This window comes from Falco rusticolus, chromosome 8 (genome assembly GCF_015220075.1).
Source record: "Falco rusticolus isolate bFalRus1 chromosome 8, bFalRus1.pri, whole genome shotgun sequence".
In the NCBI taxonomy this organism is placed as follows: domain Eukaryota; kingdom Metazoa; phylum Chordata; class Aves; order Falconiformes; family Falconidae; genus Falco; species Falco rusticolus.
Genome location: NC_051194.1, coordinates 40616430 through 40636057, shown reverse-complemented (window position 1 = coordinate 40636057; position 19628 = coordinate 40616430). Strand labels below are relative to the sequence as shown.

General features: G+C 39.3%; 1 protein-coding gene across 3 annotated transcripts in view; it reads left to right on the top strand.

Moving 5' to 3' along the window:
* RBMS1 (RNA binding motif single stranded interacting protein 1) overlaps nucleotides 1-19628 on the top strand; it is a 148856-nt gene that overhangs the window by 87426 nt on the left and 41802 nt on the right. The window lies entirely within an intron of this gene.

Sequence of the window (19628 nt, the reverse complement as noted above, 5' to 3'; positions counted from 1 at the left end):
AGAAAAAAAAAAAAAGAGGTGGTGATACCAAAAAATTGGAGACAAAACTCTCTAATACTTGGTTTGGGGTTTCAGAAAGCAGCCGTTCTTGATTTTTGGTGCCAGATGCACTGGGGATAAGTTCCGTCCAACACGCATACTGACTTTGTTCACTGTTTATCTTTATATGGCCAATCTATATATATATTAATGATGTTTATCAGAAACTATTAGCATATTCATTACAGCTCCATGAACTATTTATCATATCTACACTCTTACTACATGTGTGTGGCCTAATGGGTCGGGGGTCCTCTGGTGGTCGTTTGGGACATCTTCATCCTTTCTTCACCCTCTTCCTCATCATCTTCCTCTTCTCATCCTTTTCATGATCTTCTTTTCTTCTGGCCCTGTTTCAGCACTCTTGGCTCATGTCTTGGTTTCGGACTGGTTCTTACTTACTCAGTAGCTAAACTATACAATGCAGTGTTCCACTAGTAGCTAAAATACATAATACAGTGTTGTAGAGCTCGGCTGTGTCAGGGATACATAGTTGCAACATTTACAGTTAAGCACACTGGTAAGATTCCTCCGGTATCAGTTGTCTTCTGGAGTCCTATGCCCTGGATGCAGACAGTCTCTTGAGATGCCTTGAATTTAAAACGAATATAGTTTTAATTTTCTCTTCTGGTTTTGTGACTAAGCAAAGATTGGAATTTTTCGAGCTCAGTATTTCTTGTAGCCTAACAGTATTCAGCAGTTCCCCTCAGCACACTGTCTTAAGAAAACAAGCAGTCTGAATACAAACACACCGAGGAGCTGTGTCTGCACCGTGGTTGCAGATGCAGGGACCCAGCAATTGCACAAGCTCCGTCTCCCCCAGGAAATGAGAATTTTGTTGCAGTGTGGGGCCGTAGGGGAGGTGATCCCATGGAATTTCCTTTAGGAAGTGCGGGTGAGGGAGAAGAGTGGAAGGAATGTTTCAGCCACAGCTGCTTGTAAAAGAAGTACTAGGAAAACTGACTGGTCAGAGTTACCGCCATTGAAAATCTCTTGTTGGAAAACAAAAACCTGATTTGGTAGTGTGGGGCGTGTAAAGTCTGTGAGCGCTTGCAAGCCTTGCAGGTGTTTGTTGCACAGAGGTGCAACCCTCGTTTGGTATTAAAGAGCCACAGGAAAGAAATGTCTGGTGGCAGCTGGTGGAATGGTCAGGGTCCTGGTCCCAGGCTTCCCCGGTGGCAGGGGCCAGCTCAGATGGGAGGTGATAGCAGCTCAGTTATTCATCAGAATAACCAGTAATTCAGGAACGTTAAGGGAATTGTTTAATTTCAGTGCACTACTGAAAACGTTAACAAGTACTAAGCAGGCTTTTTAGTGGGTTCCATGATGACAAAAACTGTCCCTTGTGTTAGAGACGACTCACTCAGGCAGGCATCTCAGAAGCCAGTTCAGAACTGAATTAGCTCAGAGCACAAGCCGATTTCTGCCCCAGCATGCTTACATTAAGCTTGCCCTTTTTTCTCAGGATACCATTCAGTGTAGAAGGCAGGATCAGTATTTGCAAGCAGATTCTTACATCTAATGTCTGATATCTCATGTGGTTTCACATAACTCATAGAAATCTCATGAAGCCTTGAGTTTGTTTGCTAAAGGTTAGTTCTGCTTAGCTCTGATTTCTGTAATGTTAACCCTTTGAAATGAAAAAAAATGGGCCATTTGAATTACAACTTTTTTTTTTTTTTTTTGTAACCTTTCAACCCTTCCCCCCCCATATTACCAAGCTGTGTTTAGGGTGGAGAAACTAACACCCCCAGATCGTATGAAATCCAGATAAAATATGTGTATTTATTATTTGCAGAGTGAAAGCAGTAGCAAATATAGGTAAATGAGTTAATTCAGATCCTGGTAACTCTAATGAAACTTGTGATTAAGGAAATAGGGAGAAAAAAGAGTGTTCATCCTTAAAAAAACCTCCACAAAATGTTAAGCCTTGATCCTCAATTGTTATCCCACAACTTCTAAAATTCTACCCTCTTTTGACATTCAAAAAATGTCAGCTGCCTCAGTTGCGTTTGAGCAGTGCCTTACTTAAGACTTAGGCCAACCCTGTAGAAAATTAAATTACTGAAGGGCTGCTGAGAGAAGAATTAACATTTAAATATTTAATCTTTGCAGATAGATGTGCAGTACCTGGGGAAAAAAGTAAAATTTTAATTTGAATGTTGGTAATGTTATGATAAATCGACATAGAGCGAAAAACAGCAATGAAAACACAAAAAGAGAAGACTTTGATTTGGGGTCTGTTTTGACACTGTTACTAGTACAAATATTCCACTTGAAATAACCTGTGTGAGTTGAGTTAATCATTAACAGAATCAATTTCAGTGGAAAAAGTATGTTCTCATTTGTACTCCTATCCTGCCCCTTACATTTCCATTTCTTCTCTTACTTGCTTCAGTCTTTTGTTTTCCCAAAAGAGGAAAAATGTGTAATCTGTCGCTTTGCTGCCACAAGATAAACTTTGTGGGTAATTTCACTTTTTGGGTATTAATAATTAATTTAATTGATCATTTTGGCTGTCTTAATTGAAATAACCCAAAATGTGTGTTCTTTTTAAATGTTTGTTTCTCTATTCTGTGGAGTTGTGTATTTTACATAGTATCTTTATGGATCAGTATTTTTGCCTAGGAGAACGTCGTGGACTTGGGCCTTACATGTGACCAGTATTTCAAATCCTAGTGCTGCTTTTTGGCTTAGATATAGCCACTAAAAAGCTTTCACAAGTCTACCAAAATATCAGCAATTATTCTGTGCATTAGTAATGACTTTAGTGTCTGAGTGAGTGCAGTAGTGATATAAGCATTATGTTAATAGTTAAGATCTAAAACAAAGAGGAAAAAAATGCTTCATAGAGGGTGATGCAAATACTGGCGAAATCTCAAATCCTTTGTTTACAGACCCTGAATGTCAGAAATAAAAGGATCTAAACACCTGAAAAAGAGCTAAGCAACTTATTTCTGGTTTCAAGGACTTTGCTGAAAGGGTAACTGAAGAGCTTTTGGAGCCTGGAGGCTAGCAGAGTTTTACAGTTCAGTACATAGCTTTATTTAGCATGTATGTAAAAACACCAAGGAACTGGCGTGTTAAAAAACCTGGTATAAAACAGAAATGCTTACCTGTGCCCCTAAGAGGATGGCAAGCTTGCCATCCTGTTTGCAGTGTGCTCACAAAGGTCTGATCCTAGAGAGTGTGGAGTACCTGCAGCACCCATAGCTCCTATCGCCAGTCATTAGCTCATAGCAGGGACTCAGGATTTGTTCTAGTGAAGGCTGAGCTTTTCAGCTGTGTAATTGCACAGTGCTCGATAAACTCTGTGGCCTCTAGTTCTTTCTTTTGCTGTTGAGGTTTTTCTAAGGGTTTTGGTGTTTTGTTTTTTTTTTTTTTTTTTGGTTGTTTGGTTTTTTTTATTTGCTTTGTTTTGTGTGTTTGGTTGGGTTTTTTTTTATTTGTTTTGTTTTTGTTTTGGGTTTTTTTTGTTTCTTTGGGTTTTGTTTTTGTTTTTCTTCTTTTTTTCAACCTGTAGCTGTGTGGTATGCCAAGACAGAGATCTCCCCCATGTTGAGTCTGAATGCCTTGGAGCTGAATGTCTGAATGCCCTCTGAGTACTGGAGAAGCAGTCTGGCAGAGAGGAGAGAGACACTTTCCCTTGGAGGCTGGAGGGTATCAGCATGGTGGGGTATCCAGTGGAGCTGACATAGCACTGTCCATTTCCTTCCCCACATCGCTGTTTGTAGTACTGTGATCTGAAAAGGAATGTTTGTAAATGATTTGCTTTTTTTTTTTTTTTTTTTTTTCTTTCTCCAGAGATCATGTATTCAGCCCCCTACATTTCCCTCACTGGAAGCTATTTGTTTTTATTGTGCAGCAGGCTTCATCTTAACTTTATTGTTAAAGCTTTTTTGTTTGTTACTAAAAGTCTGTTTGCTATATGCAGAAGATCTCAAACACTGGAGGGCATGTGTTGCTCCATGCTTTTTTTCCTCAGTGGCAGCTTACAGGGCTTCCCTGTCCCAGTACCAGAGGTACAATACTAGGGGGGAAAGGAAGACCATCAGCCAGGACTGCTGCTGAAAAAAAGTCCCATCATCATACCAAGGCCTCAGCATGAATGTACTTTTTATTCTGTAAATTAGGATCAATTCTTTTCGAACATTTTCCAAATATTCAGAGCTATGACATTATAAAAATAGACAATAATCTGTCCCAGTCTTTTGTTCTTCCCAAGTGAATTTCATGTTACTTTGTTCCATGAGAAATTCTGAAGTTTTTTCCACCCATTCTATTAATTGCTTATTCAGTGAAATACTTGTTAATTCTTTTTGAAGCCTAGGACACTTACTCTGAATTGTGCAGTTTTGAAAATGTCATTAAGTATTTTGAAAAGGGTGGCCCTCCCAGGAAAAGGACGCAGCACTGACCGGCACCGATCAACTGTTTCCCATCCTGAGTGGAGGCTGGCGTTGAAGTGGCAGTCAAAGGAGCACAGGCTTGCGGTTTTGGACAACTGAATTGGGTAGAATTGATAAGGTGCAAACAGTAGATAGGTTTCAGTAGATCACAGAAAGTTGGTGTTTGTGCGTAGATAGTAAGAAAAGTTTTTGAGTCTGATTCCTTTTTGAAAAACAGGAAAGACTTAATTTTTTTTCCTCTTAAGTTTCTGTGTAAGCAATAAATTGTGCTTTTTGAAGCAATGACCTGAAGCAGAACCCTGTGTTGGTCTAAATCAGTATGGAACATGGGACTTCTGCTTCATTTCTGGTAATGTTTTTTGGTCTTTTTTTATCAAAGGTGTTGCCTTTGTAATTGTTACTAACAATTCATTGATCAAGTGACACTCTCAAGAGAGAGCCCTCCACCTGAACTCATTTGGGTCTAAACCCCTGACTTAGAGGAGATTAGGGTTATGTAAGGATATGTACTCCTCCATGGTTGTAGCTGAAAGGTGAGCAGCAGCAAGAATTTTAACTGGTTACTGACCAAGCATCCTAGTGATGCTTATATGGTGGATACAGGTTTTGGGAACATAGTAGTTTCTTTATTTCATGGGATAAAAAATGGATAATTAATTAGAAACAGAGCAGAATACATCTAAATACATAGCTGTAAAGGCAGATGTTCAGTTCTTTATAATTGGCTTTCCATATACTTACAAAAAAAAAATCCCTTCTGAAAAAGGGATCCACTGCTGTTTAAATCACCACAACAAAACTAGTTGAATCTTTGCCATGAAAAAGGGGAAATTAGTTTCTGTTTCTCTGGATGAAACTTCACGAGTTCCTGTGATAGAAGACATTTTAGTGCCGTTAGGACATTTTAACTTTGCTTTTCTTTTTGTGGTAGTTAGTGTGCTTTTTTTTGTCCTTTCCTGAAGTGAAGGGGAGAGAGGCAGCTTTGGAGGGCAGAGGAAAAACTACATTTTCATGATTTTATATTGTAGTCAGGAAGGAGTATTTCTGAGGGCAATGTTTTCTTCTGCTCATTAGTGTCTTTCCCAAACTTCTGCTTTGTTCAGTGGGACAGAATTTTCAGAAATAGTAATTGTTCCTCAGGGATTTGGCTGGATTTGTGTTTAGACCTGGGTCACTGGTGTTTGCCTTCTCCGGGATCTCATAGTTGTCTTCTGCTTATGCTTGTGCTGAACGTATTTGACAACTCTTTGGTTCTGCTTCTGCTGTGGTGGCGGAAATGTGAGGCTGTTTCTCTCAAGTTGCTTTCCTCTAGTGGTGTAGGTCAGCATTTGGCTGTGACAGCTCTCCTTTAATTTTTTGGCAAGCAGTTCTCTGACATTCTTGTTGCTGAGATCATCCCCACTAGGGCTTTCAGAAGAACATCTGACTGGGACTCAAATTCTTCACCTTCTGCTGTTCTGACCATAAAGTATGTTATAGGAAAGGTCTCAGTCCTTTACCATTAATAATTAATTTGCTTCTGGATACCTTCTTTTGACTGAAAGGTCTGCGAATTTGTGGTTTCTTCCTTTTGCTGTGATTTGGTTTCATGTTGAGGGTGTGGATTCTTTTAATCCCAAGGATAATTTAGGAGAAAAAAAGTATCATTAAATTGCTGCAGTCTGAGTCATACTTGGTCTGTGAGTTTAGTTCCCTGGCCTTCCCACACAGCATTTCCGATACGCGGTGAGCTGAGGGTGTGCAGGAAAGACTGTAGGGTGACCTAGATACTGTTTAACTCTTTACTGATGAGTGGCTTTCTGACACTGGATATAGCCATTGCCTCTTTGGATTCCCAGTCCTTTTTTGTGTGATAGCTGTATGCATTATATTTTCCTGCTTCTGAGTGGTTTTCATAAAAAATATTTTAAGATTCCTATTTGGATTGGTTTAAACATCTTGTTAAAATAAATTGATTGGAAAAATTAGTAAATGAACTATTTTAGACTCTGAAGTGTAGGTATTGAGATTGATTCTTAAGTAGAAGTTACAGCTTCTTTTGCATAACACTTCTAAGAAAAGTTCTGTGGTATCACTTCCAAGGGAAAGGTTCATTCTGCTGCCCTCTTGCAGGCAAAGAAATAGTCATCTCAGGCTCTCGATGATAAAAAAGGTCTGTAAAGCCCAGAAGCACTGTGACCATGTCAGACAAGCTCCTTTGTTGGCGTACGTTGTTGAATCTGTTCAAGAAAGGTAGTGATACAGAACTAACTGCACTGACTTTCTGCTTGCCTGCCAGCTTTGCTGTCGTGCAGTGGTTGATTGGATTTCTTGGCTCTGTATGAGAATGTGTGTTTTTTTGAAGAGTCCCTTCTGTGGCTGCTGATGTTCTGGGTTTGTGAAACCACCACAGCTGCTCCTTTTAAGAAACTTTGAATCTATGTTTTACTCTGTTTAATGTAGATGCCATCCAAGCTTGCAGGTGATACAGCCAACTGGAGGATCCTAATTTTCTTTGAGCCCAGTCAACTCACTCTTGAGTCACCCCTTATGCACAGATGGTCATGGGTTGGATTTTCCCTGCTAGGCCAGGATTAACCTCTGTTGTCAGTGTTCTTCACTGTGAAGCCTGAAGATCCAAGTGTTTCCTCAGGCACACCAGCCAAAGCACAGTCTGGGACTTGCCTGGGATTTGGCCTTCCATGGTGGCACTTGACATAGTCATTATACAGAAGTCACTGGAAATGAGGGTCTGGGGGGGGGATCACGTTCATTCAGCCACCTCAGGTATATTTTATGTGACCATCTGGTAGCGTGCAGTATGCTGTGACTGCAGGTCTGTCTGCAGCTCAGGGCTCACAGTAGGTTGAATGTGGTTCCAGACTACAGTTGTACTCACTAGCTGTTGTCGTGATGGGATCAGAACAGATTAATGCTTTTTTTAAAGAATATTTAAGCCACCAAAAGCAAATTTCCATATAAGTATCTATTACGCTCTCTTTGCAAAACTGCAGAAATCAAGCTCTGCCTCCTGCTTGCTTCAATCAATATTCAAAAGACTGTCTATCTGAAGCAGTGTGAAACTGAGGAAGTGTCACTGAGCATGATCCTGACACATCAGCCACAAAGGTTGCACTTTAGATTTTGTCATACAGCTTGTGATTGCTTATGTATCTAAAATTTTGGCAACAGACAGATAGTATTTTTTTTTAGTGCATAACACTCCTCTGTCCCTATCGCAGCACTTAATACTACTGTAGACATCTTTTCAACAGAGCCATGCAGTTATAATCAATAATATGTGAACTGATGCTTCTGCTCAATAACATAGAGCCATTTAAATGCCCTTCTGAAGTATTTTGACCCCTGGAGAGAACTACTTTAGTACAACCATTTTCCCTATTGAAATGGAGATATTTGCTATTGAGCACAGCTGGGACTTGAGACTAGAGAAGCAGAATCAAATAGGGCTAAAGTCCACATGCCGTGCTATTAAGGGGGCAAGGCCTCTGGAAGGCTTAGCAGTGATATTTGAATAATTTGTCCATTTAGTTCTTTCCTAGTATGATTTTCATTAACTTAGCAGAAATTAAAGGAGATCAGGCTCTGATATTAATTGTACACTTCATCATGAGGTGTTAATTCCAGTATAGAATAGCTATTGAAAGCAGGATGTTACTATGAGTATTTCATAAAAGAACCACTGTTCAAATGCAGTCCAGAGATACTGGAAGCTATTTGAATGTATTGGTTTTTTTCCTCTTTGCATTCCAGACAGAAAAGAGGCAGTCAGCACTTTCCAGGATGGGTTGTTCAATTAGTGCAAGATGCAGGTAATAACTAATAGGTATTTTTGCATTTTAAGCCATCAGGGCAGGTCTTGGATTCATCCTGTTGGCTTTGTGTTGTCTTAGTATTACAGAAACAGAAGGAGAACATTCAAAATGTGCTGACATATTTTTTAAAAGTTATCAATGACAGGCATTACTCCAGTGACCATGAATCTTCCATCCAAGATAAATGCAAGAAAAAGCATTATGTGTGTGTGTGTACATATATATGTATGTATCTTTAAAATATTTTTTTATATATAATTTACACAATACCTGAGACAGTCTTTTGTAGTTCAGAGTTGACAGATGGGTCAGGGCTTAGGAAACAGGTTGTGGCTGAAAGTGCCCTTGTACTTTGGCAATCTCCAGTCTCATGGTTTTCAAGACTTTGCCAACATATTCCTCAGGGCATCATTAAATTTAAACCGAGGATATAAGACTTGGTTAGCAGCCTTCACTAGAAGTGAAATTAATGGGCAAGAATAATGTGAAGAGTAATCTTCTGAAGTACACAGGCTTACAGCATTAATAGGTGTCTGTCTATCTATCCAGATAGGAGGTAATCTCACACTAGCTAGGACTGTAGCCAGAATAACACCTTTTGATTTATACTGTTCTGACTAAAACAAGGGGGAAAAAGGATTGGGAAGTGTTGATAAATAATTTTATTTTCCCCTTGCCTTGTCCTTAATTTCCTCCCACAAGAAAAAGAAATATGCTTAGGAAAAGCCAAAATAAAGGACAATGCATCATACGCTGACAATGACTGAATGTGGCTTCCTTGGATGAAGGAGGAGGAATAGAAAAATAAAAGGTCTTCAGGTAGAGAGACTAGTTTATGCTCCCAAGCTGATCTGTACTGTTTAGCTCAGGGAAGAAAAAGGAGCTATGAATAACGAGAACCACTCTGTTATGTCTTCATATTTTTATTCTTTCAAGCTGTTAGTGTAGGCTCTGCAAAATTGGTGAGGCTGCAATTTGCCAAGATTTATGGTGGAATGTAGAAATACTGCCTTACTTTCAGATTAAAACAGCTAGCAGTGGTAAATCAATACATGCACATCTGCAGACCTGCCACGAGCTTGGCTTATAAATACATATTAGCATTCATCTGGTTTAATTTCTCATCTTCCCAAATCATTGTCTTGATTAGTGATGATTTCTCAGTATGAAAAAAAGGATAAAAGAAATTGCTAGACCTTAGAAATAATATTCCAGACTTGTAATTTGAACCTGTTTGGAACTTTATTATTTCACTTGCAAATGAATTATGATTTTCAAAAAAACTCCTGTATCTTTTATGGATATGTGAAACTCTCTGCTTTCATGTGTTTTTTATATTCTTCCTGGGAGCCACAGTAACTATGATAGTTTATTTCCAAAAAATATTGCATCAGTTTTTGCTTTCAGTTGTGTATAAAGTGCAGGTTGGCTGTTATTTTTTCCCCCAGTGCTTTACTCTTAACCCAGGCGTAATTTGTGTCCATCCTGTAGTGTTAGGGTAAGAGAAAATAGGGTGAGACCATTTGCTTTCTTAAAATAATGTGGCTTTGTTCTCCCATCTTGTAGCTGTAGGAAACTGTAAGCCCTTCCCATATACCTGAATAGCTTTGTCAGCAGATGCACAGGCAAATTCCTGCAGAAAATGTAAATTGTCTGATGTTTTCTTGAGTAGAGTAAGAATGATTTTAGTACTAAAAAGTGGGTTAACAAAGAATTCCAAATATCTTTTAAATTAATTATCTCTTTTTGTAAAAGAAGGATTCTCCAAAGTTTGCTCTGCTAAACTGGATGCTGAATGATACAGGTTAGAAAATGCAGCCTGCTTTGTGAGGCAGGAATTGAGAGGCAGATCTCTTGATTCTTTTCTAAATGTAGCATTTACTGGTAACTTCCTGTGTGAATGTCTTAATGTATGTTAGTTGATTTATGATAATTCTGAGATTTATTGTTTGTGACTGCCTGAATAACTGCACAAACCATGTTCATATGAATGATCCTCAGTTCGGTGTCTTATGGTAAAACTTTCTGTAATGCTTTCAGTGTAAAAGTACTTCAAATAAGTTACAATATACTGTATTAGAAGTAGAATAGTAGCGAACCAGTTTCTAAGTCATTCAATCAAACTTACGCACATCAATTTCGATCCAACTCCAAAATATTTCTTTTAAAGAACAATGCCACGTAATTTATAAGAAAAATACAGAGTGGTCTTTCACAAGCGTTGGTCATCAAGCTCTGTAGAAGATTGGCAGGAAACAACACTTTTAATGTCAACCAGCATTTGTGTCCCTGCAAACAGATGTTTGAAAACATAATGTAACTCTATGTAGTTCACGTTTTAAAGTACTTCAAATGTGAGTTTAAGTGGGTAAACAGAAAAAAATCTCCTGAAAGTGCAGGCAAAAATAAGTTGCAAAGTATTCACTTAGCTCTGCTGAACTGTTGATTTCATAAATGAGACAGATGATGATAAACAACTTCCTTTTCCGGAAGAGCAGACATTTTGGTCTTTACTGTGATTTTTTTTTCTTTCTTTTTTTTTTTCCCCCCCCATTTAGGAGAAAGCAAGCTATATTTCCTTAGACAATAGTTGCACTTCAAAATGTGTCAGAGACAAATCTGTTTGTGTTTCTGATAGGTTATTTATCCTGCTTAACCCATAAACTGTAAGTAACAAGGCTACTGAACTGATAGGTAGCCTAGCAGATGGTTCAGAGATTATGTTAAATCACCTCAGCTTTTCAGAAGTTAGGCTGGGTTACTGCAGGGGCAGTGGCTGCAAGAAACACTGAACGAGATCGTTTTTCTCAGTTTGTTGCTAGAAATTCCATTTTTTCTCACAGCATGTGACATCTTGTGTGTCTATCGAGAAAAAGGATATGTAATCAACAAATTTAGGACCAGCATGTTAGTATCCCGGCTTTGATAAGAATTGTTAGGACGATGAGAATCTTTACGTGTCTATGAAATATGAAGGATGATCTCCTGTGGAGGGCAGGAGGTTGCCTCTGCCACTTTTGCTGCTGTTGCGCTCTCCTTTTTCAGTGTCTGGAGTTGTTGCTCTGGTCTCTCCCTACCATCAGTCGAGCATTATTATCTTGCTAGCCTGTGAAAGATTGAAAAGAAATTAAATTCCGTGTGTTTGGTAGTAAAAATCATGTTGCAATAGACCAAGGATAGGCCAAAATTCAGGGCATTGGAAAAAACCTCACCCTGAAGAGTGGGTGATTATTAATCATCGGTCTGCCACGTATCTGTATTCGCATCCTCAGCGGAGTGACTGAGGCAGCTGATGCTGATAAACTTGTCAGAGCCTAGGATAGAAATTACAGGATCATTCTTCAGAATTTGCCTTTTTTTTTTTTCCTTATAAATTAACACACCCCCCCACCCCACCCCCCCAAAAACCCCTACTGTAAAGATTTTATACTTGGGTTTTTAAATGTCATCTTATTTTGGTTCTGCTGCTTTTGTGTTTTCCTCAAAGTAGCATCAGCTGAATTCTTTTCAATGCCTACAAGGGAAGAATGTGAGAGCCTTCCTCTGCAACTCCAGACTCTTTGTGGGACCAGTCTTCATGGATTATTTCCCTTCCCCTCATGATTGTGTCATCATAGTACTGAAGAATAACTGTTTTTTTCACATATTACGACATTCTTAACCTTATAAAGTAAAACTAAATAAACATGCCATTACTTTGTTGTTGTTGTTGATTTAAGATTGACAGAGAAAATACCTCTGTAAGGCAATTGTTGGAAATCTGGTCATTTACTACAGACTAGAATGCCACATTAGGAATGCTGTTTTAGTGCCAGCTGTAGTAAGTCTTAAATGTTTAAAATACCCAGAGATACTAAAAAACTCCCAGCTTTCCTTAGTTGAGGAGACAACATTGTACAGTGGGTCATGCTTTTAATAACCAATTTGTTGTGCAAAAAGGAGCATACTAATTGAAAAACCTTTGCAAAAATAGCTGTAGGATGCCAACAGGACTTTTTCCCCTTGACTTTCGGACAGCTTCTAAGGAAGGGGTAGAGATTATTCACATCTCTGCAAAGCAAGAGGAAGCAAACATTTCCTGAGTCTGAAAACATTTCTTCCCTATCCCTACAGCTCATCCTTGGCTAAACCAGGAAATAACTACTCTTAAGAAAAACAAAATGAGTAGCTGAAAAATAATAATCTCCAAAATTTTACTGTGTGCGCCACTTTGCTATTCATTAGGGTTTTCGATTCCTGGTTTTTTTGAGCTATTAGGAGTACTTACTGTACACAGTAAACCAAATACCTATTCATAATATACTGCTTTTTATCTGTTAAAGTTAATATTGTCCAAGAAACTAAGATGGTATTTGTTCACACATCAGCAAATTGTGTATGTCTGGTATGCTAAGCATCTGCTCTTCTAAGGACAGATAACTGTAAGAGCTGATAGTATCTGTGTATATGTATACGTGGGGGTGTATATATATCTTTATATATATATCTTTATATATATATAAATCTGGGTTTGCTAATTCTCATTACTTCTGAGTGAAATCTGGAATTGTAACCTACTGAGTCTGAAGAAAAGATTGCTTGTAATTAAGTAATACTAGTTTGTACTGTGCTGATATTGGTAAATGCATCAGTAATGAAGATGATCTCTATGGCTCAATGTCCAAGTAGAGACCAGTGCTGAGTGGTGTTCCTCAGGGCTCTGTACTGGGACCAGCACTGTTCAACACCTTTGTCGGTGACATGGGCAATGGGACTGAGTGCACCCTCAGCAAGTTTGCCCATGACACCAAGCTGTGTGGTGTGGGCGACACGCTGGAGGGAAGGGATGCCATCCAGAGGGACCTTGACAGGCTTGAGAGATGGGCCTGTGTGAACCTCATGAAATTCAACAAGGCCAAGTGTAAGGTCCTGCACATGGGTTGGGGCAATGCCAAGCCCAAGCCACGGGCTTCTGGAGAATGGATTGAAAGCAGCCCTGAGGAGAAAGACTTGAGTCTGTGGATGAGGAGCTCAACGTGGCCTGGCAATGTGCACTTGCAGACCAGAAAGCCAACCGAATCCTGCGCTGCATCAAAAGAAGCGTGGCCAGCAGGTCTTGTGAGACCCCACCTGGAGTACTGCGTTCAGCTCTGGAGCTTCCAGCATGAGAAGGACACGGACCTGCTGAAGCAAGCCCAGAGGAGGGCCACAAAGGTGATCAGGGGGCTGGAGCACCTCTCCTATGAAGACAGGCTGAGAGAGTTGGGGTTCTTCAGCCTGGAGAAGAAAAGGCTCCAAGGAGACCTTACTGCAGCCTTCCGGGGGACTTTACAAGGCCATGTAGTAATAGGACAAGGGGGAATGGCTTTAAGCTGAATGGCAATAGATTGATATTAGATAATAGGAAAAAATTCTTTACTGTGAGGGTGGCAAGACACTGGAAGAGGTTGCCCAGGGCAGTTGTGGATGCCCCGTCCCTGGAAGTGTTCAAGGCCAGGTTGGATGGAGCTTTGAGCAACCGGGTCTGGTGGAAGATGTCCCTGTCCATGGCAGGGAGTGTGGAACAAGAGGATCTTTAAGGTCCCTTCCAACCCAACCCATTCTATGATTCTGATATATGCTTTTATCCACTGACTCATTGAAAGCACAAATGTGCAAAACTTAAATGAAGAATTAAAGGTGGAGGAGTTGTGAAGAAAGCTTTCTTGATCTTGTGAAGAATTTACAGTAGCATGTAAGAGTATTGACTTGTCAGTAAAGCCAAGGATCTGTGGTGGTGTTTTATTTGGTTGTGGGTTTGATTCTTTTTTTGTGGAGGGTGTTGTTTTGTATTTTTTTTACTCGGAACCTAATTCCTTAAAATAGTCTTTTTACATTAATGGACACAATGTAATTTTAGTAATTTTGTAAAGACAATCAAAACAGTAGTTTTGGAGGTATTATTTATCTCTCAAGTAAAATAATATAAAGAGCCGATGAGAACTACTTGGGTATTTGGATATTTTGAAAAGACAATCTTTTTCTCTGATGTATGAGAGAGTCCAAGGGACAATTAATAAGAAAGAAAGAAATTAGCCTTATGTCAAAACCACGTGACGATTTAACAGCGTGTCATCAAAGCAGTGCTCCAACTTTAATTCAGGTTCACAAGGAAGTCCTATTTTGCACATAGGGGAAAATACGATCCAATGGCTGAAACAGGGCACGTATGGCTGCACTGATTTAACCCAGTGCTTGAGTATCTGAAGCTGGTAAAGGAAATTTTGCTGAACCAAACAAATTAGCCAAATCGTAACACAATTTATTCTAAGCTAGGTTATGCATATCCATTAACTGTGCAAATCAAAGAAAGAAAAATATAATTGTAACTTTTTATGTAATGTTTAATTATTCACTAAAAATGATTGGTCCAGCTTTTGCTGGTACCTACTCATTATATTCTGGTAGCAAATCTTTAGGTCCATGATGGCCATAAAGCAACTGAATGATTCCAAAGAATTTTTCAAAGAACAGTGTGTCTTCCAACAACAGAAAACAAAATACGAACAAAATGTTCTCAGCAATGTCTCCTTCTACACTAGGCCATAGATGTGGTGAAGAAGAATTTAAAAATGGAAACCATATGGTTTGATTCTGTTCTCCAAACTCAGTATTCTGCTGGATTGAAAAACTTCTTTATCAAGTTTTTGTAAGAGAACATATTTACCCATAAGTAAACAAGCAGGATTGAAGTAGGCTATCACAAGGACTAGCAGTATTGTATTGACAGTTATTTCCTGAAATTCCCCGTATCGAGAAATTTAAAAATTTGGTATATGGAGAAACTAAAACTCCCTGTGTTTATCTAAGCTTAAAAAGGAGCAAGAACTTAAGGTTCACTACACCATTTTCCCAAGATGCAGCAGAGAGGGAAGTGTGGGAGCCAGATAAAACCTTTTGTACTGCTCAGAGACTGCTCTGAGCTTGCATTTTGGATCCAAGAGAAAAGATTGCTGGGGCTGATTATGTTCCCTTGGCCGTGCTGTTGGCTTGGAAAAGCCCTGAACACTGGAATAGTAGTGAGGAATGGGAGCCAGCTGTACCAAGTCAGGTCTTGCTGACAACTCCCTTGATGCTTTTCCTCAGTTACAGGGAATTTTCTTTGCTCTTTTTGCACCAGGTGGTCTAGAGAAGCTGAGCCTAGATGAGGCCTTTCCATGGACTGCTCAGGTTTCTTCTCTTCAGGTCTCAGTTGAGATGAATGGGTTGGGGCTTCCACATACTCCACAAGTGAGATAGACTGGTGTGGTCTTGGCTGTTAAGACCGTTAGTTTCATGTAAATGTTCTGAGTTGTACTGTTCAAAATAGAAAACTCTGTGTTTGGGGAGGTGAGGATGCTGTCTTAAAAGTTGCACATCACTGATTTGCAAAAGTCAGTGTTTGTTACATGCATTTTTTAGGGTCATATTGAAGGATAATATTATTCCTTTTTAAGCAGGAGTTTACTGCATTTATAGCACGTGCAAGGTGCCCACTAACCATGTTGTGCGCTGAATAAGGCCATGTTTGTATAAGAAAGTTCATTTTTTTATTTATTTAAAACCTTATGTACAGACCAAGCACCTCTACATACATGTTCTCTTTAGTGTTACCGTTAATATACAGGACTTGCTTTGGAAGTATTTTCTTTATCCATTTTGTTCTAGTTATTTACCCTAGTCTAAAGTAAGATTTATTTTGATGTGGATCCATTCAGCAGCTGCAACATATTTTAGGATTAACTGATCTGCTCTCCCACATGGCCACCCTCCTTGCTGGATCTGCCCATTTGTTGTGCTGTCTCTTTTCTTTGGGTCACCTGGTGAGAGTATTGGCTCCCTGCCAAAATTTTTGTGTTCAGCCAAATTCTCTTTCATTTCACAGTTCCACCTTACAGTGATTTCATGTACTCAAAGCCACTTCTATGTTAGAAATCCATGCCTGGTTTTACCACGTGATTCTGGCTCTTAGAAATAAAGAGCATTCCATGAAGGGCAGCAATAAGATGCTAAGATGTAAAAATTAATCTAGAATAAACACAAAAGATATGTAGTGTTGTTCCTGCATAGCAGAGGAGTTCTGACAGCACTGCAGCAATGCAAGGTGTAACAGCAGGATCTCTGGGAATGCTCTTTTACAGCTGAAATGGACTTAGGCAAAGGGAGAGCACTGTCCATCTTCAACACAAAGTTCTGGACAGGTCAGAATGGAGGCCCTAAGCAGCTCTAAAAGGCAAGGACTTTCCACGGTGGCAGAGATACTTCTGGTGTGTTAGTTTCCAAGTCAGCGTCAGGGGATAGAGAAACCTTTCACAGGACAAGCTGGAAGAGGGTTTGACAGTACTGCACGTGGAAGCACTGTGAGCTTGATGTTGAGCTATTGTGGGCAAAGACTTGAACAGTTCATTCCAGACAGCCCCTGTCAAGCCTCTCACTGCCTGTTGTTGCTACCTCCCCTAATGCACAAACAGTTAAGTTCTTTCAACACTCAAAATAGCACTTGTGGCAGAGACTTCAAGCCACTTCATTCGCCATTCTTTGTCATTCTCATGATGGCATCTTATCGCCCTCACATTTGCAAGTATGTTATCTTAGCAGATGTACAAAGCGAGAAAAGTAAACAGTGGTTCAGTTTGATCCATGTCCTTAGTTTTTTAAGGACCCATTTCTTTCAACATCAGAGGTATTTTGAATGTTGCAAGTATTCCTAGCTATTTGTAATAAATCTGTTAGTGTGATGATTTGCACTGTGTTTGACTGTGTTGCTGTACAATATGATTTTTAAAAGGTATATGGTGATGCTTCACTTCAAGTCTTCCACTTCAAAAGTTTCTAAGACAAAGGTATAGTGCTGTGTTTAGACCTTCACCTTGCCTGGCAGTAGATCTTCTTTGGTGGGTAGGTGTGGGTTACCCTTTCATTTCGGCACAGAGTGTGTACTGGGCATTGGTGAGCATTATCCTACTAAGCAGCAGTACTGAGTATCTTCCTAACTTGGTTTTTGAACAAGTTTCTTCTTCATCTCCTATGCAAATATACATTTGTATTGGTGTTCTGTACTATAATGATAGCTTGTGCACTGGTGCACAGATTTGTAACTGAACATACCCCTTTAATCCCATAACCAGTGCACACTGGCAATTATTTACCTGCCTCTTACCCAGGCCCTCTCTTCCTTAATACGTTAGTTGACACTGGTGCGGTATAGAAAAGAGATGCAAAGCTGAAAACATCTTGCTATCTACAAAGGTAATTCAAGACCAAACAGCGAATGTTTTAATAGCACTAAGTAAAAAAGGAAAAAAAAAAAAAAAGAGGCTATTGCTTCTGAACATTCATTTAATATTAATTCTGGGAGAAAAATAGCCTACTTAATAAGGAATACCTAGTTGTTTGTCATCAGCCAGATCAGCAGTAATTTCTCAAGATTTGAATTTAATACAAAAGAAAGCATATTTTTTAAAATTGCTTCAGAGGAGAGGGAAAGAGCAATCACCAGTCATTGTAGAAGTGATTCTGCCAACCATGAGAGATGTGCTCTGCCACGTGGTGGGAGCAAGGAGGGGATATATCCCTCTGCCCAGGCTCAGATGGAGTAAGTGCATTTCTGTGCTTCATGGCATCTGTGGGAGCTAGTACTTGGGAGGAGTATTCACAGGGAAAATCGTAGGAGAAATCCTGGTGATAGCTGCTATTGTGGCACTGGTTCTCCAAATCATTCTTAGACTCACACTTCTGAAACTTCTTGGCAGTCTTCTGTGGCAGTTAGTTCTTTGCAGGAGCTGTGCTATCTAGGACAGTGAACTAAATCACAGGTGGTCTTGCACAGTGGAAGATGGTCCCTGAACAGACATGCAGACACCTTTTTATGGGCTGGTGTGCATCAGCATAGGTGGGCCAGCACAGTCCATAGCCAGCCCCTGACTCCCCTCCGTGACCAAACTGGCTGAGGGTTGCAGTTACTGTGCTTACATAGATACCCAGCCCTGTAGTTTTTTACTACTGCCACTTGCTACGCTTTCAAGAACTGAAGCAGCAGCAGGGACAAGATCATCCTTCAAAGACTTTTTTCCCCCAAAAGGTTATGCAGCCCTTCACTTTAAGAAGCTTAGGGAAGCTGATAGGATATGGAGAATGCGGGCTGTTAAATGTAATGCTGAGTGCAGTCAACTTGGGCCACAAGAGTTCAGCGGATCTTGAAGAGCTCTGTCCCTGAAGTTTGCCTCTCTCATTTGTAATGTGTGCTCTTACTCTGCACTCAGAAAAATTCTAGAGAAAGTTTAAGAAGTTTTGACTTATGGACTGTAGAGATTTCTAAATGGAATGATGTATTTGGAAAATAAGTGGCACTAATAGGGAAGCACCTGCTCCAACTACTATTTCTATTTCTAATTTCTATTGTTTTATTACAGCTTCTAGTATGGTATATTTAGGTATGCCCTGATTTTCATTGTTGCTTGTACGTTTTAATGCTATAGATGGATAGTTCTATTTTATATTAGTGTAGATGCTCACGATTTCAGATACAATAAGGAAGCCAACACTTAGTGGCTAGTGTCCCAGATTTACCCCCTTGCCACTGTTTGAAGTCACATAATAAGTCATTGAATAAACAGAAGGTGCTTAAAACTGGTCACAGAGAGTGGTAACTACACTGAAACGTGTATTTAAATGTTCTATAGGGGGAAAGTACTTTGTAAATAGGCTTCATCCTTGAATAACTATCACTTTGCAAGTGAGTACTCTTAACTAAGCTTAATTTTATTTATTAGGCTTCATACATATTTTGAAATAGTTTAAGACTAATACAGCTGCTGCAGAAAGTGAGTTGTATTTTGAAATAATAACTTTTTAAAATTATATTTGCTCTCTTCAAGTTACATTTAGCAAGGGAACTGGCAAAATTCCATTCTTCCCCAGATTCTGCTTTCTCATGCTGATAACTTTTGTCATAATTTTCAGTTCATTTTGTGTTCTTGTACAATGATAGAGAACCTCTTAGCACATAGTGCTCAGGTATGGCTGTTAATGTAATAAGTTACATTAGTTTTATTTTTTATATATTTATTTTATATTATATATAAAAATTTATATATTTATTTTATATTATATATAAATAATTTATTACATAATGTAATAAGTTACATAGTTACATAGTCTCATGTGAAAAGAAACTCAGGTTGCATTGTTTCTCTCCTGTGTACTCACAGCACTGTATCAAATGTGGTTCACAAGCAAACAGAGAAGGTTGTGGTAAGGTACTTGGGAAACCTGTGCTCCATTTCTGATTCCGCTGCTGATGCTGGCCAAGGGAGTTGCTTTTTCTTAAATTGAAACTGGGATTTGACTTCCAGGGAAAATTGCAAGT